This window comes from Sus scrofa, chromosome 11 (genome assembly GCF_054392235.1).
Source record: "Sus scrofa isolate SSC_HxYL_T2T_F1_AM1 chromosome 11, Sscrofa_HxYL_maternal_Yorkshire_Landrace_v2.0, whole genome shotgun sequence".
Lineage (NCBI taxonomy): Eukaryota > Metazoa > Chordata > Mammalia > Artiodactyla > Suidae > Sus > Sus scrofa.
The window spans coordinates 81,820,773-81,844,496 of record NC_139393.1 but is presented as its reverse complement, the minus strand read 5'-3'; the positions used below and the strand labels follow the sequence as shown (position 1 = coordinate 81,844,496).

Genomic DNA, 23,724 nt, shown 5'->3' with positions numbered 1-23,724 from the left:
ATTATAGAATTTTACTCATAATTTGTGTTGAGAAATCTATTTCCCTCGGCTTTGGATAAATGATACAGTACACATTCTGTCAACGCAAATGCCTCAAACATATAGGGCAGACTTTACATTTTTCCCTTAAACCAACTAGCTGTGTTTGTTTGATTTGCCAATATCTACTTTTGCGTCCTTTGTGGAAAGGACCCAAGTTTATGTTGGCCACAGGAATTAGCATTTCAATAGAGTTAGGTTTTACATAGCATTCCATGATGTAGAATGCAAACTATGCCTTCACTGCAGGCTATTTATATGGGCATCCACTGAAGTCAGTGTTCTAACTGCAATGGAATTCCTTAGGCAAGTTACAGTTCACGACACATTCAGAAAACACACAGGCCTCAAGAAAATGAACTGAAAAAAGTCAAGATAAGGGTATCACACTCTGGCTTTTACCGAAAGCTTTCAGACATAGCTGGCCAGTGAATGCTATTGTTTCTTAAAATCATTTAACCTAAGATTAGAATGAGTTTATTGTGTTTTATTGCTTTATAGTTTGTGGGGCTATGATAAAAGACCATTAAAATATACGTGGGTACATTCTTCCTGATAACTTATTAACTACGCCCCATTAATCTAACAGAGACCTCAGAGGCTGTGATGTGGAAAACAGGTGTTAGGTCACTTTTATCCTGCACAAGATCCAGAATTGTGACACTCAGGTCAGGCACACGGGAGGTGGGCACTGAACGGCACTCGGGGGGGGGGGGTACCCAAATGCCGATATATCATGGTTTCTCAAAATACCAAATCATGAAGGGGCTATGCACTATTCACGCCTCACAAACTGATATGTCTACGGGTCAGTCGTCAGTTATAAACTCAATATGGAGAAATAGAGAAACGACGAGAGGAGGCTGGTTTCTTTCTGCTTTCCATCCTTGGTTAGACTGGACAAGCCACATCCCCTCCCTTCCTGGGTAGCAGGGAGAATTTGTGCCACCATCGCAGTTTTGTGTAGCACACCCCATCTCTGTCCATGCACAGAGCCATTAAGAAGAACTCGGCCCAAGGTCAAGTGTCAGTGCAGCTGCGGAGGTTTCTCCAACAAGAGAAAATTATGATTAATTCAAGATGGCTTACACTTCCGCGTTTGCTCCGGCTGAGAGCACACCCAGCTGGATCACAGCTGGGGATGCACCTGACATCCCACCCCTCCAGAGCTGAGTTTTACCCTCCCCAGGGTGGGTGAGGTGAGGGGAAGGCTGGGAACAAATTTCAGAGGTTGAACTCTTCCCTCCATACCAGGTGGCTGCGGAACAAATACCATCCTGTGTAGATCTAAAGCATCCATTTTTCAACAGGAATTCTTCAAAGCAGTGGTCTGTAATGTTACTTCCAAAAACACTTTTTTTTAGGGTCCATATATTGTGAATGTATTTTAAATAGCTCAAAAATATTGATTTTATAAAAATGAAAACTTAGCTGCATACTTGTCAGTTGAAATGAAAATAGTTAAGTCCTGTATTTTTAAAACAATTTTAATCATGTTCTATAAAAATAGGACCTATAAAAATATATGATTAAAACATTTGTTTATGACCCTGTATGAACTTAGCCAAGAAATCTGAAAGAGTCTGAATAACAAGGCTACAGTGGGGTCAACTTGGAATTCAGAGGAATTAAGTGAATTCTTAAAACATAAACCAAGGCAACGTTTGAGATCAATCGATTCCAGGTCTGGAAAAAAATTAGATGACTCTTAGAACTGACAACCCCAGGAATACCTGGAATGGGGAATAATCTGTAGTTTCTTGCTTCAAAGAGGCCTACAATCTAGGATGGGAAAAATTAAAGTGCGTAAGTAATGGAAAGAGAGAGACCCGTAGTCAGAGCAGGGTCGTTTGGAGTTCCCCATTGTGGCTCAGTGGTAATGAACCTGACCAGTATCCACGAGGATGTGGGTTTGATCCCTGGCGTCACTTAGGGGGTTAAGAAGCTGGTGTTTCCTTGAGCTGTGGTGTAGGTTGCAGCTGCAGCTCGGATGCTACATTGTTGCCATGGCCGTGGTGTAGGCTGGCAGCTGTAGCTGTGACTTGACCCAACCCCAGGAACTTCCATGTACCACAGGTGTGGCCCTAAAAAATAGGAAAAAAAAAAAAAAGAAAGAAAAAGAAAAAGGGTTGTTTGATCAGAGGATAATCGTATCTATACTACTAATAATAATTATGTGAAAATAATTCGAATTAGAATACTGGCATCACTATATTTACATCTTGCTTTTTAAATTACTGGATTGCTGCTTTATGATAAAAGGATGTAACTCAGGAATAGCCTGATGGAAGAGACGCCGAGGGCAAGGTTGGGTGAGGGCACAGAGCAGCCGTGTCCTCTTCAGGGCTCCACTCTCCCCGGACCTGCATGGACGCCTGAAACTCCTATCAGCAGCTTTAACATACACCCATAGTGCAACCATGTACACCAGTGTCATTTATTGAACTGAGTGAGAATTCTACCACAAATCACCTGTGAGGTACCAGAACTGCTGTTACGGCAGCTGTTTTATAGCTAAAGACACTGAGGGTCACAGAAACACGGCGACGGCATTGGGTGATTCTAGAGGGCACTGCTTACACTGTAACCATCCACTGACCTTCCCAAGATACCAGTGCTGGGTATCTTGTTGGCAAAGCATCAGAACGTGGGCCTCAGAGTCACACAGGCATTTGTCAGCAGAATGGCTTTGGTCCTGAGTATTATCGGTGTCACCACTTTTCCTAATCATCCAAATAAGAGCCCAGTGTTTGTGTCACATGTTAATAAGGTATGTAGGCAGAGCACTGAGTACAAGAGACATTCAATACACAGTTGCAGTTACAGAGAAGTTACTATTTAAGAACTCATGTCTATTGATTTCTAGGTGAGAACTCAGTTTAGTACATCAACCTTCTTACTCTTTTTAAACAGGGACTGATTCCATATAAATATATCATTTGAACAGATACTTTATGTATAAACACAGATACACAAACTCACACACACATGCAATAAATTTACACAAACTCACACATACATAACTTCCAAAAAAAATCTACAAGGGAGAGTTTGCCCCATTGGAACTGATGCAGCTGTCTTTACTGAAGGACCAAATTTTGCTGTTATAAAAGCTTAAATATTATAGCCAAGACATGGGAGCAACCTAAGTGTCAGCCAACAGAGGAACAGATAAAGATGTGGTACGTATATACAATGGAATATTATTCAGCCGTAAAAAGAATGAAATAATGCCATTGGCCGCAACACGGATGGACCTAGAGATATCACTTATATGTGGAATCTAATAAAAATGAAACAGAAGAACTTATTTAAGAAACAGAATAAACTCACAGATTTCAAAGCCAATCTTATGGTTATCATCGGTGAAACCACTGGGGCGAGGGAGAAATTGGGAGGGTGGGAATAGCATATACACACAACTGTGTAAAATAGATGATTAGGAGTTCCTGTCTTGGTGCAGCAGAAATGAATCCAACTAGGAACCATGAGGTTGTGGGTTTGATCCCTGGCCTCGCTCAGTGGGTTGAGGATCCAGCACTGCCATGAGCTGTGGTGCAGGTCACAGATGTGGCTTGGATCTGGCATTGCTGTGGCTGTGATGTAGGCCGGTGGCTACAGCTCCGATTTGACCCCTAGTCTGGGAACCTCCATATTGCACAGGTGCGGCCCTAAAAAAACAAAAAGACAAAAAATAAAATAAAATAAAATAGATGATTAAAGATAGCCTACTGTACAGCACAGGTTTGTAATAACCTATATGGGAAAAAGAATGGGTATATTTTTATACGTGACTGATTCACTTTGCTGTACACCTGAAACTAAGACATTATAAGTCACCTATACTCCAATAAAATTAGATTTTAAAAATGTAAAAAAGGTTTAATATTATTCCATATTTTGGAGTAGTCTAATTATGCATCATATATAGTTCTTTCATTAAATTGCGTCAGGAATAACCTTTGTAACAAACACCTGAATTAGTATGTAAAAAAATTTTCTTTCAGAATTGTGTGACAATGGGTTGGGCTTTGTTTAAAAAACCTCTTCAAGTTGAATTTACTTAAACCAAAAATAATTAAAGATAATAAAATAAAATAAAAAGCAATAAAGAAGTTAACTTCCAATAGGAAAAGAAGAGTCATTATCAGGGCAGGGGGTGGTAGAAGTTTCATCTTTAAAATGTGACTTTTTGCTTTGATAAGTTTTCAGTAAATAATCTCTTCCAAAAGAAGTTCAATCAGATGAAAACACACCTAAGATGCGTATGAATAAAAGATGCGTATTTGAGGTTTTTCTAATACACCCTAAATAAACCTTTCCAGATTTTGTACACTCTTCCTATTCGCCAAAGAGCTTGGCATTTGTCATTAATTAATTGCTTCACCTTTATTCATGTCTTCGTCTAGTCATTTAACAAGTATCTAGGGAGCAAACAGTCGTAACTATGTACCCCAGGCCTGGATAAGATGTGTCCTTTGACTTTGGAGGCATTTAACGTGGGTGTAAGTTAAGACACATAAATACGCACGGAACAAGGCATGACCCAGCCTCAGTCAGTCTCTGCAAGAGGGGAGAGCGCTTCCGGCAGGTGTCACCCTGGGAGTTAGATGGAGGAGGAGCGGCTGGTCTGAGGGGGAGGCAGGGATGGATGACGGGCCCTCTGGCTCAGGAGCGCGTCAGTAATGAACAGAGAGCCATACTGGGGGGGAGAGAAAATGAGATGACACACATCTTTAAGAACAAATTTTAGAAACATTTGTTATTACTCATTCCTTTTGCCAGTATCTTGTGGGGGGTAGTGTTCCATCTCTGTGCCTGTCCCTGTTCTCCCCCCCAGCAGCACAACACTGACAAAACAGAAATATATCTCTGCCTTCACAGAACTGACATGAGTCTATGGTGGTCACTGGGGGAGGGAGATAGACGCCCAATCAATGCATAACGTATGTTACCTGTGGACATGGCGTGTCCACAAGGGCTGAAGTTTTGAGCGAGGCTGAAGTGATATCTGAGTAACCACCAACCAGCGAGGTGAAGAAGGAGCCTTATGGTCCTGGGGCGAACATTCCAGGAGGAAGAACAGCACATGCAAAGGCCCTGGAAAAATCAGCCAGGGGGCCAGGGGAGCTGGAGGAAAAGGGGGGCGGCTGGAAGGCGGAGGCCCTGGAGGCAGATCCTGAGAAGGCCCTATTTTGAGCCTCTGGCTTTTACTTGAATTGGTCTCAGGACTGAGCAGAGGGGATTAACCAGCATGGATGCTGAAAGGATCTTCCGCCTCCTCTGCTGAGCATGGATTCCAGGGGCAAAGGAGAAGCCAAGGAAAGAGCCCGGAGGCTCCCAGGGTGTCCAGCCAGTGCAGGGGCTCCAGTGTGGTACAAACAGAGTCAGGCTGTGGACACTTTGAGGGTAAAGTTGACAGGATACACTGTGAGAAGAAGATAGGCATCCAAGATAACTATTTTATTTTTGTTGTATTTTTATTTACTTTTCATTGGCGTGTAGTTGATTTACAGCGTTGCGTCAATTTCCGCTGTACAGCTAGTGACCCAGCCACATGTGTGTGTGTATATATATATATATATACATTCCTTTTCTCACCCCCCTTCCATCATGCTCTACTCCAAAGACTGAACAAAGATAGCTCCATTTTAGACCTCAACGCCTGGAAGGAAGGCCTTGTCGTTAATGAGAACGCAAAGACTATGGGAAGAACAGGCCTTCAGGGCCGAGTGGTCAGGAGTGTGGCTGTTTGGTGCCTACTTGGTTCCAGTTAGTCATGCATTATTTATCGCTACTCATTATGGTTCAGAATTATGCTTCTACTGGGATAAAGTCACACAAACTTGCAAAATAAGACTGTTGTATGAACTGATAGTTAAAGAGCTTCTTTAAAGAACCCAAAATTGCCAGTGTTAATGGCTGTATCTTTACATGGTTTCCACAGGGTCTAGTCAGATGTGGGAGGAGACAAAATGCCCCATCAAACTCCTATACGGCCAAAGGAGGAGAAAGAAGGAGGCCTTGAAACGAGGAAAAAGAAACTATTCATTCCTCTTTGTCCCCTACATAAGAATATCTTAAGTACAAATTCTGATTCCAATATTTCAAATTATGGTGCTATAAATTATGATGGGTGGCCTTGAGATTTAATAACCTGCCATATTACAATAAAGAGTGGTCCATCAATATCAATAACAGAGAATAAGTGCAATAATCTGCCAAACATGTAGGAATCCAAGGAGCAAGACGTTATATCATACTTCCCAGGCTAATGTGCACTAAACGATTTTAAATGCCTTTTTTTTTTTTTTACAGTTTTATAAATGGCCAAGCGTTTAATTTCTGGCCCGTTATTTGGCCAGTGTCAAACTGACATAAAGAAATGCTCATGAGTGCTTTCTAGAAGAAATCTTTACAATATTTGATGGTCAAACTTTTTAAAGGATGCAAACTTTCATTTTAGAGAGTTTAATGCTATAGAAACTATTATCACCTGTCTCCTGCACCCCCAGGTATGTTCTATGAAACAGCTGATACCACACTTATTTAAAATATTATATACCCTTGCTTCTAATTTGACACATTGTATTCTTTTATTCCTTAAACTTTCATCTTTTAATAGGAAATAACTGTCTAAGTCATATTCAATTTTCTGCAAAGAGGGCTTTTTTCTAAATTAGAAATAGAGAATTACAAATTAAGTTACAGTTGGATGAAAGGTTGCCTAAAGCCTATTTGCCATTAATGGTTTTGACCTCAGGAAACAAGAAAACAGAACAACTTTTAGTCCATTAATTTTAAATTGCTGATGCCAGCAACAGAAAGGAAGAAAGGGAGAGAGGAAGGAAGGAAGAAGGAAGGAGGAAAGGAAGGAAGGAAGGGGGGGGAGGAAGGGAAGGAGGAGGGGAAGGGAGGGGGAGGAAGGAAGGGAAGTAGGGGGGGGAGGAAGGGAAGTGGCGGGGGGAGTAGGAGGGGGAAGGGAAGTAGGAGGTGGGAGGAGAGGGAGGAAGGAAGGGAAGTAGGAGAGGGGAAGGGGGGAAGGAAGGGAAGGAGGTGGGGAGGGAGGGGGGAGGAAGAGAAGTAGGAGGGGGGAGGGGGAGGGAGAGGGAAGAAGGAAGGGAAGTAGGAGGGGGAAGGGGAGAGAAGGGGAGGGAAGGGGAGGGGGGAAGGAAGGAGGAAGGGGGAAAGGAAGGAAGGAGGGGGAAAGAAGGGGAGAAGGAATAAAATAGGAAGAAGAAACTGGATAGGAAAAAAAGGGAATCGAAACAATAGAATCGTTTTTATATCAAAACGGAGTGTCCCCGCAGGCGAGAGATGACCCAGTAGTGTTTTGTTTCTTGCTCTGGTCTTGCTTCTTATTAGGGACTGAATTCTGTGCCCCCCGCCCCACCTCCGCTGATGGAAGTCGTGGCCTCAGAAAAAGAGGAAGAGGCACCGGGGCTCTCTCTCTCCCACGTGAGCCAAGGTGAGAAGGTGGCCACCTACAAGCCTGGAAGGGGACCCTCCCCGGAACCTGACGATGCGGGCAGCCTAATCTCAGACTTGCAGCTTCTGACTGGGAGGAACAGACCTGTGCTGTTCAAGCCCCCAGTCTGCAGTATTTTGTTACGGCCACGTGAGCTGGCTAGGACTCTTCTTTGCCCCTTTGTACTCCAGGGGGTGGGCTCTGGCCGGCTCCTAAGACCTTACCTGAGGACCCACTCCGCAGGGCTCAGAGCTTGCTGGGCTGCGCGTGTGAAGGTTAAAATCCCGACCTCAGAGTATCTGGACCCAGACACCCATGGGGGGGGGGGCTTGTTTCCTCTTGCTGTGCATCTGCTCACATAGTGCAGAAAAGGCTGCCCAGAGCCAAGGCAAGAAGACCAAGGGGGGCTATTCCACCCAACAGCCTTCCTGCAAATATCGAACAACAGTTGTGGGTTTACCAGCCTTTTGCACTGCTGTCCTGAAACGGACCGTAAAACAAATACTCTTCGTTTTCTGCCTGCTACTCAGACCACACACTCGTTTGTTTCTATCAGACAAAACTCGCTCTTCGGTCTTTATTCCCACCCGTTCTAGCCTGTGACTGTGCAATTCTAAGGACTAACTTCCAAGTGCATTCTTAAGAGAAAGGACCTCACATCTTTATCTTCCAATATTTTGCCACCAACCTGGGCAGCTTCAGTTTTAGAAGTTTACCTTTTAAACTGGTCGCAGTTCAAACACATTGCTTGTGTTAGGCTAAATGGGGTGGTGGTGGCGGTGGAAACAGACACAGTCCCGACTGTGATAAGTGGAATGAATGTTATTGCCTTGTTTTCTTGACCCCACGAGAGCGGCATTATAAGACAGGTGGATTTATCTGGTACTTAAAATCTAAAACACAGGCTGTTTTTTTTATTTGGTATTTTTAAAAGATTAGAAAACAGTTCATTAATAGAACTAAATTTATACTGTATTATACGTAAGAAAGGTACACTTAGCAATTTCCTTAAGTATAAACAAAATATCCATCAATCTCTTTTTTTAAAAATTGAAGTATAGTTGATTTACAATGTTGTATTAGTTTCAGGTGTACAGCAAGGTGATTCAATTATACATATACATATTTATCTATTTTTTTTCCAGATTCTTTTCCCTTACAGTTTATTAAGAAGTGCTGAGCAGCGTTCCCTATACAGTAGGACCTTGTTGGTTATCTACTTTCTGTACAGTAGTGTGTATATCTCAATCCCAAACTCCTCATTTATGCCTCCCTACCTCTAGCAATCTCGTTTTACGTAATGGTAAAGATTAGGGGCTGATTCAGGTTCTGCAGAGCCTGAAGCTTAACAGTTTTTTACACCTCCTTTAACAAAAAGAGTTCAAAACGACACGGAGTTCCTATTGTGGCTCATCAGGTTAAGGACCCCACGAGTATCCATGAGGATGCGCTGTTTGATCCCTGGCCTCACTCTGTGGGTTAAGGATCTGGCGTTGCCGTGAGCTGTGGTGTAGGTTGCAGATGTGACCCCTGGCCTGGGATCTTCCACATGTCACAGATGCAGCCCTAAAAAGCAAAAAAAAAAAAAAAAAAAGAAAAAAAAGAAAAAAAAGAATACAAAATGACAAATATCTCCTTGCTAGGGCCCATTCAGGGCCTTGCATGGGTCTCATGTCAGACAGAGAAGCAGAAGCTTGATCTCACGTGTTTCATGGAGATTAGCTGGGTTCAGTCCCTCCCCTAGCAGTGGGCAAGTTATTTACCAAGTGCTTGAGCTCTTAAGATGGGGATAATCATAGCACCCACCTCCTTAGTGGTCATGGGAGCTGAGTGAACTTGTACTCGTAATGCACTTGGAGTAACCCCAGCACAGAGTACATGCTCAATAAACGATAGTGACTGTGATTTAATGGATGAGCAAGTAATTGTTCTGACTAAAGGAACTTCCTGCTCTGAGACTTATCTTGGCCCAATATTCCCCAAATGGACAAGAACTTGTAAATACTGAGTGCTAATATTTTTAACTTAACTAATATTTACTCAAGTAGAGAATGAGAGGTGGAGGGTGCAGGATGAACAGCACAATGCCTTAGACCCACTCACATTACTATAGTATAAGAAACACAAGCTATGAAGATAGTGACATGAATTATTAAGGAGACGCTCGGGGATGGAGGGCTTTCAGAAGAGATCAAGTCAGAGATTAACGAATGTATCTGAGAGTTTATCTCAAAATTTTAAATTTGAAGGAAGAACATTTGCAATAAAAATAGCTATCATTGGAAAAAGACTACATCAACTTCCTTTACAAATCAATCAGGACAATAATAGCTAATATTTTCATAGAAAGCATACATTTCTATAGGTGCTGCCTAAGGCATAAGTCACATTGAGGCTGAGCCAAAGATCATAAATCTGAAATTTGGGATTGCATTGGTAAATTTACAATGAATAAAAAAAAGATGGGGTAAAGCCTTAGACAAATCTTTCTCTCTCTGGAATTGCAATTAATGTTACTTAACTAAAAGGATTATAGCTTGTATCGACTTGAATAATATAGGGCATAATACCTATCGTCCACCTTGTGACAACCAGTACTCAGGATTCACACTTGGGTTCACATTGTCTTACTTGTGTGGGTTTAACTGTGACTCTAACATAATGAACTTCTGACACTTACTCTCAGAAGAAATTGTCGCAGGTCTTCTTTTTAAATGTGTCTGGAAATGCCATGATAAACCTGTTTTTATTGACTATTGTGTTTTTCCTCAGTACATTCTGCACCCCTCCAATTAGAGCATAAACACCTTGAGGACAAGAACTAAATTTAATTCTTAGCAGTACACACAGAAGGGCACTTCATTGATATTGTTCACTAATTAATGATAATGGTGACCATCAGGAGTTCCAAACTTGGCACGAGCGATGTTTGGGGCTGTAAGAATCTTGTTGTTGGGGGCTGCCCTATGCTTTGCAGGATTTTAGCAGCATTCCTAGGCTCTGTCCCTTAGATGCCAGTTCACTCTTTCCCAGTTGTGGCACCAAAAGTATCTTCAGACACTGCCCATTGTTCCTGGGGCGGGGGGGGGGGGGGGGAGCAAAACTGCCTCTGCTTGAAAACCACTGTCCTATATACATGCAGGTGCAGGGGCTTTCAAGGCACCCAGAGCTGGGAAGGGATACAGCCCACAGCACATTCCTGCCCTACGACCTTGGCATCCCAAGCCAGTGAGGGAAGAGAGAAGCACAGGCAGAGACTATAGACTCTATCTAGAATCTGATGAAATTACCTACTGGATTCAAAATTATTAGGGCACCTTCGATTTTCAAAACTTCTTCTACAAGAAGACAACTGAGAATATATGCCCTGGCGGCAGCAGGCATAAAAGAGGTCGTAGGTGGAGTAAGCTTTTTATAAATCAACAGTGTTGTGTGACTAACTGCCAAACCAAAGCCAATGTGATCTTCAGCTACATTAAGAGTTGCATAATTTATTAAATGATAAATGTACCATTCTGTACTTTCAGATCATTTTTGGAATGTCCCGAGGCTATATTTTAAGAATATCTAGGTATGCACTGGAAAGCGCCCAAGTAATTGTAAGCTGTCCAAGAAATCACATCTGTCAATACAGAATAAGCAGTCTGAGGAGGTCTGAGATGCTTCAGTGATGCTGAAATGCAAGCAGGACCATTTATAAGGAAAGTAGAGAAAAGCCTTAAGCTTCATATAGGCAATTAAACTTGAATACTAATGTACCTTTTAATCCTGAGAGACTGTGATTCCTTAAAAATGAAACTTTTTTTTTCCTCTCTGGCCCACTGAAGACAGGACCGGAAGTTGTCCCCAGCCTTCAATGGAGGAGCAACCAGACCTCACCTTGTGTTAAATTCCACGTGCGTCTGAACAACTCAATAATCCTTCACAAACATCTGCCCAAGATCTTCCTCTGTTAAGAACAGGATAAATATCAATTCCCCTGGCTCACCCAACTTGGCTTCTGCAGATATGCAGAATGTATTTCAGACCAAATAAATTATTGACTATTCTACCCCGATACCGTGGAATTTATCTTTTCTAAATAGCTTTTATCTTTGTTACCCGGTACGTCGTTGTTTGTACAGCATGGGTTTATCCGTGAGAAGGTCGCCGCTGAGAGCATGATTGGACAGAAGTTTCCCACCCATAAAGCTGTTCTGATTCAGCTGACTTGTGAAGATGCCGTCAAAGACAGCTTCCCAGAATTACCTCCTAACACTTGCATTCCTTATTTCTTGAGCCAGCCTATTCATAAACAGGGTCTTCTGAGTCAATTATTTCTCAAATATTAGGTTTGATTCACTTGTGATCCCAAAGGGACTTACTGTCATAGCGTTAGTGAGTCACTATTTTACAGTATACTTCCCCAGAATATGTGTCCTGACTCAAAATGTAACCTTTTCCTTGTTTCAGCTTCAACCAGAAGATGGCTAACTTGCATTAGTCATAGTATTTCTTACAGAAAACACAAATCTCTTTTATTTTTAAATATAGCTTTATGTCTCTAGATAGGCGACTTTCCAAATCTCTGAAATCCTCGTTTTTGTTTAAATATCACCCATGCTCTTTTATGTCATCTCAGCCTTTAAATTTTAAATTGGGTTAATTCTCTACCAAGTAAAATATCAAGTTTCCTCTCACTCCAAAGTCAAACATAATTTGAGGGCAAAAAAATGTCTACAGATAAACCAATCTGATCAATGTCTGCCACAGAGGGGAGCCATCAATTTTTTTTAATTTTATTTATTTATTTATTTGTCTTTTGTCTTTTTGCCTTTTGTTGTTGTTGCTATTTCTTTGGGCCGCTCCTGCGGCATATGGAGGTTCCCAGGCTACGGGTCTAATCGGAGCTGTAGCCACCGGCCTATGCCAGAGCCACAGCAACGCGGGATCCGAGCCGCATCTGCAACCTACACCACAGCTCACAGCAACACCGGATCCTTAACCCACTGATCGAGGCCAGGGACCGAACCCGCAACCTCATGGTTCCTAGTCGGATTCGTTGACCACTGCGCCACGACGGGAACTCCTCAATTTTTTTAAAATGTTTCCATCATTGTGATGCTTTTCATGGGTCCTTTCCAGCAAGTCATTCACTTTGTCTTACATGAAAGGATTTGCCTGGTTGACTCAATACTGTTACTAAGTTCAGGAGATGGTGCTGAAGTTAAAAGTCAGGGAATGTGTTTCTTTCCCCATCACTAATTGCCAATTCTTTCATTTCTGTATCAGATGTTTCCTACCTATAAAATGAACTCTCTGTTCTGGGGGAGGGCACGATTAGGATTAGTAAATAAATATCTAAGGATTTTCAAAGATATTGGACACAGATATTTTAATATATCCTCTACAACTCAACATGAGGCCCTAAAGGTCAGTGGTTATGAATGTGGGAGTTAATAAAAGCCTGTGGAAAAGGGAACCCTGGTACACGGCTGGCGGGAATGTAAATTATTGCAGCCACAGTGGAAAACAGCGCAGCGGTTCTCAAAACCAAAAATTCCACTCCTGCACATATGTCTACAAAAAACAAAAACATTACTTTGGAAAGATACATGTACCCCAATGTTTATTGCAGCATTATGTACAACTGCCAAGCTCTGGAAGCAACCTAAGTGTCCATCAAGCAATGAATGGATAAGGAAGAGGTAGTTTATATATACAATAGAATATACCCAGTCATAAATCATAATGAAGCGATAATAATGATGATAATAATGAAATTACGATAGTGAAATAAATGAAATAACACCACTTGCCAAAACATGGATGGACTTGAAGGGCATCATGCTACGTGAAATAACTCCGAGAAAGACAAAGACGCTATGTTATCAAGTATATGTGGAATCTAAGAAATACAACAGTGAGTTCCCACTGTGGCTCAGTGGTTATGAACCTGACTAGTATCCATGAAGATGCAGGTTCCATACATGGCCTCACTCAGTGGGTTAAGGATTCAGCATTGCTGCAAGCTGCAGTGTAGGCTGAAGATGCAGCTTGGATCTCGCATTGCGGTGGCCGTGCTATAGGCCTCTGCTGCTCTCCAGTTTGACCCCCTAGCCCCAGGGAACTTCCATATGTCCCAGGTGAGGCCCTAAAAAGAAAAAAAAATTTAAAAATTACAAATACAACTAGTGATATTAACAAAAAAAGAGGCAGTTCCACAGATACAGTGGTTAGAGTGGGGAGAGGGACGGTATTCTTTAAGGCAGCAGGCAAGACATCTTGTTCCCTCCTGATTCTATAAGGCACAATAGCCGCAGCTATAAATCTGCTATGGTCCCTCATTTTCTTACGCTATGACCCTCTAAAGAGGTCACTGTCAGCTTGGGTGGGAAGAAGAAAGACCACTAGAAGCAGCCACCAACTCCATCTCTGCCTGCATCACAGGAGGCTAGCTGGAGGCCATGCATGCTTGCACGGGCCGCGTTCTCCAGGCTTCTCCCTGCTCCTCAGTGAGCCTCAGTCCATTGCAGACACCATCATAGCCCAGGCCACCTCCTCTGCCTTCACTGCAGCTGGAAAGTCCATTCAGACACCACTGTCGTCCAGGCCACTTCCTTTGCCTTCGCTGCTGCTGGACAGACAGATCCTTGCTTGCTAGCAGCTTCCCTGACTCAGCCTTGTTTTGGTCTCTCGGCTTCCTCAAAGCCTTAAGAGTCGTCCAGTCTGGGCAGCCAGGACAGCCAAGGAGCGGTGGGGTGCTGGCCCCAGGACTAGCACCAGCAGGTGGAGACAGGGATAGATAAATTCGTCAGCATCTTCCTTTGGAGGGAGTTCCGTTCTGTGATTTCTCAGGGGGTGGTAAGAGGCCTGGGCCCCAGTTGCTCCCAGCGAATGCACCCTTCATTGGTGCATGATTTTTCCCTTTGGCTTTTTCCTTCTCTGTCTCCTTCCTCCTCCCTCACTCCTGGAACCACCCTTCAAATAGACCACCTGCACCCCAGACCTCATGTCAAGCTCTTTTGGGAGGTGAACCCAAACTAAAACAGTTTCCCAGATCCCTTCCGTTTAATCAGCTTGTACTGGGCATTGGCTCTGCTAGGAAATGTGCTGGGGTTTGAATACAAGCAATGCGGCCACACACTCTTCTGATCTCAGGGAGGGGTGGCTTTTCCTGAAAGGGTGAGACAAATAGACACATGGCCACAATAGAATATTATAATAACAGCATGGCCAGAGGTCTCTGAGCGCTCAGAGGAGGGAACAGGAAATTTCTGCGGCGTGGGGGCTGGGGAGTAAGGCATCTCTTCTGGAATGCTGCCAGAAGAGGTGTTTAAAGTGATGCTACATGTATCACAGAGCGGCGTGCTGCGTGGAAAACAAAGGTAAAGTGGGAGTGATGTGAACCAAGCGGAGAAACGCAACCTGGTTCCGAAGGAACGCTTAGAACGCGGCGCGCTGGCCGCTGGGCACCGGCCCGGGTCAGGGAGGGAGACAGGGTTTTCCACCACATTTAGCAAAACCGACTTTCCGCTTCCCTGTGAGCATCTTGACGTCAGGAACTCCATTTTCTTGTGTGTTTTCTTTCTCAGTTTCATACAGAATTTATCCAGATCTTCCCTTTCTAACGTTTTCCTCTATTTATGCATCATTATCAGGCAGCCTCATTTCTTTTTTTTTTTCTTTTTTTTTTAAGGCACAAACGAACCAATCTACAAAAAAGAAACTCAGGAATGTGGAGAACAGACTTGTGGTTGGGGTTAGTAGATGCAAACTATTGCATTTGGGGTGGATAAGCAATGAGGTCCTGCTGTACAGCACAGGAAACTAGATCTGGTCACTTGAGATGGAACATGAGGGAAGATAATATGAGAAAAAGAATGTGTATATATATATATGTTTAACTAGGTCACTTTGCTGTACAGCAGACCTTGACAGAACATTGCAAATCAACTATCATAAAAAATTTTTAAAATAATTTTTTATTGAAGTATGATAGATTACAATGTTCTGCTAGTTTCCGGTGCACAGAAAAGCAATTCCATTATGTATATACAGTATATATATATTCTTTTACATTTTGGTTTATTGTAGCACGTTGGCGATAGTTCCCTGAGCTGTACAGTAGGACTTTGTTGTTAATCCATCGTCAGTGTAATAGCTTGCATCTGCTAACCCCAAACTCCCCGTCCAACCCTGCCCCACACGCCTTCCCCTTGGCAACCACAAGTCTGTTCTCTATGTCTGCGAGTCTCTTTCTGTTTCACAAATAAGTTCATTTGCATCACATTTTATATTCCACATATAAGTGATATCATATGATATTTGTCTTTGATTTCCTTCATTCAGTGTCTTCATCTCTAGGGCCAGCCACATTGCTGCAAATGGCATTATTTCCTTCTTTGTTATGGCAGCCTAATTCCCTGGGCTGGTTTGAGGAGGGACTCAGTGGTACAGAGAGGAAGGAACCCACAGTGATGTGTCCAAGGAGCTTCACATTCCTTGGCTTTTCCTCGGACTCGCATTCCTAAAATAAACTGAAATTCTCTTGGTCCCAAACTTCCCTCAGCTTCTCAGCCCCCAGCTACCCGACCCTTGAAACCAGAGAGAGTGTGAGACGCACAGCTGAAAGAGGACTCAGGAAATTTTGGTCTGTAAACCTGACCTGGAGTCACTCAGAAAACCGGCTTTAAGACCTTCGTCTGGAAAGCTCTGTCCGTGTGAGGGAATTCAAAGTGGAAAACGCAGGTGGAAAGGGCACCGTTGGCTCCCGACTTAATGAAATACACAGCCATCTGTGCAGGGGACAGATTTATTTCCTGCTAAAACATATATTTCCTGTCTTCTAAGTGCAACTAGAACACACCTTTCAAATGCCCGAGGAAGGACGAGGGCCCGGGGGCAGGGAGTCCAGGCCGCCGGCCAGCTGACCCCGGGCTTGCTCTCATGCACGAGGTCACACTTCTCTAAGTTTAGCATCTGCCCGGCCTCTCCTGCAGCCCAGCGCCCCATCTCTATTTTTAAATGATGATCCTGGCTTCTTAGCTCAGTAAACTGCCTTGTTTAAATATTCTTCTCATCTATTTTTTTTCCCTCCTCTGGGGAGCAAAGTATTTCCTGACATCTGTTTTGAATTTGTTTTTCTTTTAATTTCTGTGTATGCCTTTTTCCTATCATCTGCACTGAATTGAAAATAGCATGTTGGGTTAAAAGGCTTTCGGGCCATTTCTAGGATGCTATTACCTTGCACCCTGGGGAGACTCCAAAAGGACATGTGTGCTACCTCTTTATGGATCATGTGGCCATTGCCATGCAGCCACCTCCGTGTGAGGGGACGGAAACGAAGCTGTGTGTCCCTGAAAACTTCCCCTTAGTTATTTCATAAGCCTGGAAAACTCACTAACATACAACCACGCACGCCTGCTGCTAGGGGCTGAATGTGTTCCTCCCACCCCCAAGTTCATGTGTTGAAGCCCTAACCCCCAACGTGATGGGGTCTCAGGGAAGTCATTAAGGTCAGAGGCGGTCAGAGGGTGGGTTGGGCTGGGATTCCTGCGCTTGTAAGAAGACGCACCAGAGATCCTTCGCCCCCTCTCTCTCTCTTTCTCTCTCCCTGTCTCCCTTACAGTAGGACGCAGCAAGGAGGCAGCCGTCTGCAAGCTGAGAACAGAACCCTCACCAGAAGCCCATAGTGCTGGCACCCTGACCTTGCATTTCCCGTCTCTAGACTCCCGAGAAAATCAGAGTCTAAGCCCCTCATCCATGGGAGTTTCTTGTGGCGTCCCCAGCCGACTAAGACAGTCTTGTTGCATGGTTCTCACAGTCACCCCTCTGTGCCCCCCTCAACCTCTTCCAGACCCACGGGTGGGGCTCCTCCTTCCCCAGGGCCCCGGCGACTAGACTGACCGTGTGGAGCTATTCCTCTTGACTCTCTAAACTCCGGCAACTCAAGGCGAGGACAGAGATTCCTGTCCTATGCAATAATGCTACTGGAGCATGTTTTTAGTATAGCCATTATAGACTTTTTTTGGAGAATAAATGAAAATGGAAATTAAAGAAATTATCTACAATTCCACCATCAGAAGATAAATAGCAAGTGTGTGTTGTTAAGATTCCTTCTCGACTTTTTAACATACAAATATATGCTTAAACTGAAGCATAAATGTGCATATATTCGCAGGTGTGTGTGTTCGTGTTATTCTACATTCATGAGTATTACATGTGTATGTAGTGGATATGTAAGTTTACACATGTGTATAAATATGTCTGTGAGCAATATATCTGTACATTATATATGTGTGTGTATAAACATAATATATACATACAGTACACACAGATACACACACACACACACACACACACACACACACACACACACACACACACTGCACCTATGATGCCAGCCAAAGATTCTGCCAACCTAGATTCCTTGTGATTCAGAATCTGGAGAAGGAGTAAACAATTGGAAACTGAGTAAAGAGAGCTCTTAAGAAGTGCTGCTGTAAATTAGAGAATGGATTCCCTTCAATGTAATTTGAAAAATAAAAGTGAACATTAGAACTCCTTTGCCCTCTTTATCAAATACCACTCCATGCGGAGCCGATGGCCCCGTGGCTTACATTTAGGATGATGTAAAAATAAGTCACCAAACAGTGAGGCCCTGATTACTTCTACCGAGTGTGGCACTTTCTGAGGGACTCCCCGCTTTTCAGGCCTGGACGGCTCTTCAAAGGGCTTCTTTTGTAAATAGACACTTCTTAAACAGCAAAGCCATATGTAGATGTGAAATTTGCTCTTAACTTCACGAATTAAGGAGGAAGACTCAGAAATCAAAGTAAAAGCTGATAAAGGGGGGGAAATGCAATAAAGCCTTGGCTCTTCCATCACTCAGCCAGGACTGCCGTGACCGCCGTGCTTGGCCAAGTTACAGGACAGAAGTGCCTCACAGGAGACCACCAGCTCGGAAGGCAGCTGGGTTCTGCGTCACGGGGTGGCTCTGCCATCTCTGGGTGACCCCTGCAAGTCCTTCCGTATTCTCGTGTCTGCTGGCCCTTTGCCATTTGTATTTTGAGATGTTCGCAAAAGAGTGGGAAAATATTTTCTTCTTGTTTCCAGCAGGAAATAATTTCTGTAAGTGATTGACTCACTCTAAACAGTGCTCGTTCTTGCATTCGCATTTACTTGAGCGGGCATCTCCTTTTATAAGATGAGGGATCTGAGCAGACAGCCGCTGGAGTTCAGTTCTCACGATCCCCCATTGACCTTGGAAGGGAAGGAAGGACTGGATGGTCTTATTGGGATATGGTGTTCCTTAACTGTCGATTATGAGCTTCTAAAATTACTATGAGGAAGAAAATCTTGGACTTTTTCCTAAAGGTACTTATTCTATGCTTTTCAAAGACAGTTCAAAACAGGGTAGGATGATGAAAACTTAAGACAAAGGGTTTAAAACATCCTGAGAGGTTTTCCCAAATTAAAGGATTATATGATTCTTTTTAAAATGCATACAGGTGTTAGCTTTCTTTCCAAGTTCCCTGAAAAATGACTTCCTGAAGTTGACCAAGCACCATGCCCCTTACTATTTTGCATCGATTCTAAAGGACCAGGGGTGTTGTGCTCGGGTGAAGAAGGGAGAATGGCGCCTGGGAATCTGAGATCAAAGCCTGTACGTTACAGGAAAAACGCCTTCTCTCTGCGGCTTTGAAAATCTCTTTTTAACGGGATCCCCTCCCCACCTTTGGGGTTTGGCATGTGGTTTGCGCTACAGATGGATCAGCCATAATACAGCTGTTAAGTATCTGGCACTCTTGCTCTGCTGTGCTCCCTGCCAGCTGGCCAGCAGCAGCCCGCGCTTGTAGGCCGAGCTGATTCCTCCCAGCTGTTATGCAAAAGTAGAGCAACGTGGATGCTCACCGCTCTTCCTCCTAAGCCACCTTAGCTTCAGTTCAATCCCAACAATAACAACGGCCCCCGAGGGCAACTTCTTGTCCTCATTACGCAGCATTGTGACTGCGAGGTGACATTTGGATGAGGTTAAGACACGGAGGAAGTGCTCACTGGAGGGAGCTCTGAATAAGGGAGGGAGGGGAGACCTCGGTCCAGCCTGGGGGACTGGGGGAGTTCACTGTGCGGAGCAGTTCGCGTTCACTGTGTTGCGTGGTGTCCCCCTCACCCACACCACTCACGCAGACAGGCGGCCCGGAGATCCACCCACCCCCACCCCACCCCACCCCCGTGCCTGGAAGACCCAAAGACGCAGCCCAGGGAGACTATCCAACTCAGTAGCATATTTCTGAAAAGATGGATCGAACAATATTTATGGCAAATATTTTTTTAAAAAAGCTCTGAATTTGACATGAAATCCACAAAAGACTGAAGGTGTTCCAAGAGAAAATCCTATCTAGAAGTTTTTTCCTTTGCTTTTCATTTGTTTAAAGTTTGGTTGAAGTACGGTTGATTCGCAGTGTTGTGAGAACTTCTGCTGGACCACAGAGTGACGCCGTTCTGCACATACACACTGATGGGGAAGAGGAGGGCACGGATGGAGTTTTCCAGGACGTCACAGCCCATTCTCTGGGGAAGGGCAGAGGCCACATCACCTTTTAGACACGTGAGAGAAACGATGTATACTTTCTCCATGAAGATGAGCACATTTTGTTTGCGAACAATGTTTTGTATTTACATTTTTCGTCTCAAGGGCGATTTGAGCATCTAAGCTTGCACGGTCACTGGAAGAGCGCAGTCTGCTGTCAGACCCCTTCCTGCTCTCGCTGGAAACTCACCAGATACCCTGTCCTGCTCCAGCCCCCAAACAGGGATCATCTCTTGTCTCCTGTATATATTTGTATATTAAAAAGACTAGAAGTAATCTTAATAATATGTACCTGTTATTTATCTTAGGAGAGTGAAATTGTAGACAATTTATTTAACTTCCATTTTCATTTGTTCTCCAGAAAGTCCATAATGGATAGATAATGGACAGACAATAGACAGTGGGATGCATGTATCTCTTCCAATTACGGTTTTCTCTGGATAGATGCCCAGGAGTGCGATTGCTCCTGTTCTCCATGCCTTGCTGACCCCTGCCTGGGATGAAGTGACATCCTGGCTTCTGGGATGAGGAAAGGAGGAAACAAGGAAACAGGAAAGGCACAGGCCACCAGGCAAACTTCTTATTTGTTCCCTATTTGCTTCTGGGACAGGTGCTGTTTGAACTCCCAAATCCAACAGGCATAGCAAAGCCAAAAACCCATGGGGTCTTGAGCAAGTTCCGTGCAGAGTGGAAGGCAAGGTGAGGAGGCCTGCTTTGTGGGGAACTTGCAGCCAACAGGACAGCATCCTTCTGACCTGCTTCATAGCTCTGCTGAGATGTGTTAGTCCCCATCTTCTTTTATTTTTCCCCAAGTGTAACAAAAAACTATCATAAAACTTAGATGTGCTGCCTGTGATGGAGGAGAAGGCAGAGTGACCAGTAGCATAACTATTATAGAACATGGAATGGAAAACAGATGAGAAACCAATTAGTAATTTGCAGACATCAGGAGCTAGTTGTTGAAAGGAAGGAGGAGAATAAATGAATGAACGTGGCCTTCCCTCTTAACATTATAATCACGAAATGTTTTAATGAAACTGAGTTGGAGGAAAGATAACATCCTAAAAATAGTACTTTTCTAAACGTCACAGTGAAATGAAAGAACAGCATTTCTCATGTAATATGCACTGTATTTCTGCAATTCATCTGGGATCCAGGGATCAAATGCTTCCAAATTCTTTTTCTCCCCTGGCTGCCAATTTTATCACGAGTGGAAGCAGTGCTTTATGAAATAACAGCACATGGGCTAATAAACATTTTCTGATTCACTGATTTATTTTCCTCAGAAGTTATAGCTGTGTTCACAGTGATACCCAGTAAAGTGTCACACATTCATTTAAAAATATCTCAAGAGGAGAATTTACCTGTGAACTTTGTGGTGCCGCCATGTTACCATCAAACACCCTCTCATTTTTTCCCCTCTTGGCAGTAATAATGGTGACAACATACCTCACGAGTGCAACTAAATAACAAAAAGCATGTATTAGGTACCTAATGTGTGCAGAGTCCTGCACAAGGCAATATGGCAACATTGGGATGGTGGTACCAGGAAGAAGGCAGAGAAGGACCAGAAAAGCCTGATTTAAAGAGTAGACTTTTGGAGTTCCTGTGTGGCTCAATGGGTTAAGGATCTGGCGTTGTCACTGCAGCAGCTTGGGTCCCTGATGTGGCTTGGGTTTGATCCCTCCACATACTGCAGGCACAGAAAAAACAAAGAAAGAAGAAAGAAAGAGAGAGAGGAGGAAAGAAAGAAAGAAGAGAGTTTCTAGCACCGATAATCTCCATGAGTCAAATTCTCCCAAGACTCTGTTGGTTCAAGTGAAGGGTTGTTTGTTTGTTTGTTTGCTTTTTGGCAGGGGGAGTAACCCCCATTAAGTCTTGCAAAGCAGGCTGAGATAAAGTGGAGTAAAGAAGGTAGGAATATGGGAAGACGTGAGTTTTGCCTGCTATGCCTCATGGTTAGTAAATTTAGGCAAACGTCAGAACAAAGAAGCCTGTCTTATTATTTTATTGATAATAAGTCATGGACCTTCTAAAGAACTGTTTCCCAAACTGAGTTACTTGGTCCTAAGATATTCTTTCTCAAACAAACAAAGCTCAAAGGCATACACACCATTGAGCCAGATGCTTTATCCTGATTACATAGGTGGGGCTGAAGGTGGTAACAAAGGAGCATAGCTCACCAATTAATCTCATGCCTTCTAGGGTGGGCACAACACCCCTCCCTTAAGATTTGTTCTGGTAGCTTCTCTTTCACTGCTACCAAAACATGGGAAAAAGTTGCCATGTTCTTACCCAAGAAGTGGTCCTGGAAAGAAATCTTATAAGGTAGGAGGCTGTGGAAATATAAGTAGGAAAAAAGGCCCCAATAATCTCCAGGGCATCAGGGAAATATGAGTGGCAGACAGTGCCTGTTGCCATGGTAAACCTACCTGCCAATCCAACTCGAATCTCTGGCTTTGAACAACAGATTCTTAGTGCTAACTAAAGCTAATCAATCACTACTCACCCAACTCACTGCCAACATCTCTGTCTTCACATTCTCGCTCAGCCAGTTTCCTACAATGTCCTATGGTGGGCCTGAGATGAAACTAAACATACATGGCTCTTGCAACTAGCTCTGGTATTTATCTAGCTATCAGTTAAGACTACCATTTGGCAATGGGTCTTACTTGGTTGCCATTTTGTAAGGAAATGCTTCTTTCCCAAATGTGTCTAGGATGGTAATAGCACATCCAGTTCAAGATCCTCTCTTTAATAATACTTCATATTTAGTTTTTTAAGGAGCATCTATATTGTCCTCCATAGTGGTTGCACCAGCTTACATTCCCACCAACAGTGTAGGAGGGTTCCCTTTTCTCCACACCCTCTCCAGTACATATTGTTTACAGACATTTTGATGATGGCCATTCTGATTCCTATGAGATGATACTGCATTGTTATTTTGATCTTCATTTCTCTAATAATTAATGATGTTGAACGTCTTCCCATGTGCTTTTTGGCCATCTATCTTTTTTGAGAGAAATGTCTATTTAGACATTTTTAAATTGAGTTGTTTGGGGTTTTTTTTTTTGATATAAAGCTCTATGAGATGTTTCTATATATTAGGGATTAATCCCTTGTTGGCTGCTTCCTTTGCAAAGATTTTCTCCCATTCTGTGGGTTGTCATTTCATTTTTTTTTTATTATGCCCTTGGCTGTGCATGAGCTTTTAAGTCTAATTAGGTTCCATTGGTTTATTCTTGTTTCTATTGTCATTACTCTAGGAGAGATCACAAAGATATTGCTGTGATTTACGGCAAAGAGTGTTCTGCCTGTGTTTTCCTCTAAAAGTTATATAGTGCCTAGCCTTACATTTAAGTCTTTATTCCATTTTGAGTTTATATTTGTGCAAAGTATACTAGAATGTTCTAATTTCATTCTTTCACATGTAGCAGTATAGTTTTCCCAGCATGATTTTTGAGGAGACTATCTCTTTTCTCCATTGTATATTCTTGTAGATTAGTTGACCATAGGTACATGGGTTTATTTATGGGCTTTCTATCCTGCTCCATTGATCTATATTTCTGTTTTTGTGCCAGTACCATACTTTTTGATAACTGTAGCTTGGTAATGTAGTCTGAAGCCAGAGGGCCTGATTCTT

The 23,724-nt window shown here is 43.2% G+C and overlaps 1 protein-coding gene and 1 long non-coding RNA gene across 12 annotated transcripts in view; one reads left to right on the top strand and one right to left on the bottom strand.

The window, feature by feature from the left end:
- Positions 1–2,166, top strand: part of LOC110255855 (uncharacterized) — a 66,143-nt gene extending 63,977 nt beyond the window's left edge. For both annotated transcript variants that reach the window (XR_014819898.1, XR_014819900.1), the window contains one exon: positions 1,294–2,166. The gene's annotated coding sequence lies outside the window, so the exon portion shown is untranslated. The remainder of the gene's footprint in view (positions 1–1,293) is intronic.
- The window catches only part of LOC110255853 (uncharacterized), a 386,752-nt gene that overhangs the window by 32,734 nt on the left and 330,294 nt on the right, over positions 1–23,724 (bottom strand). The window lies entirely within an intron of this gene.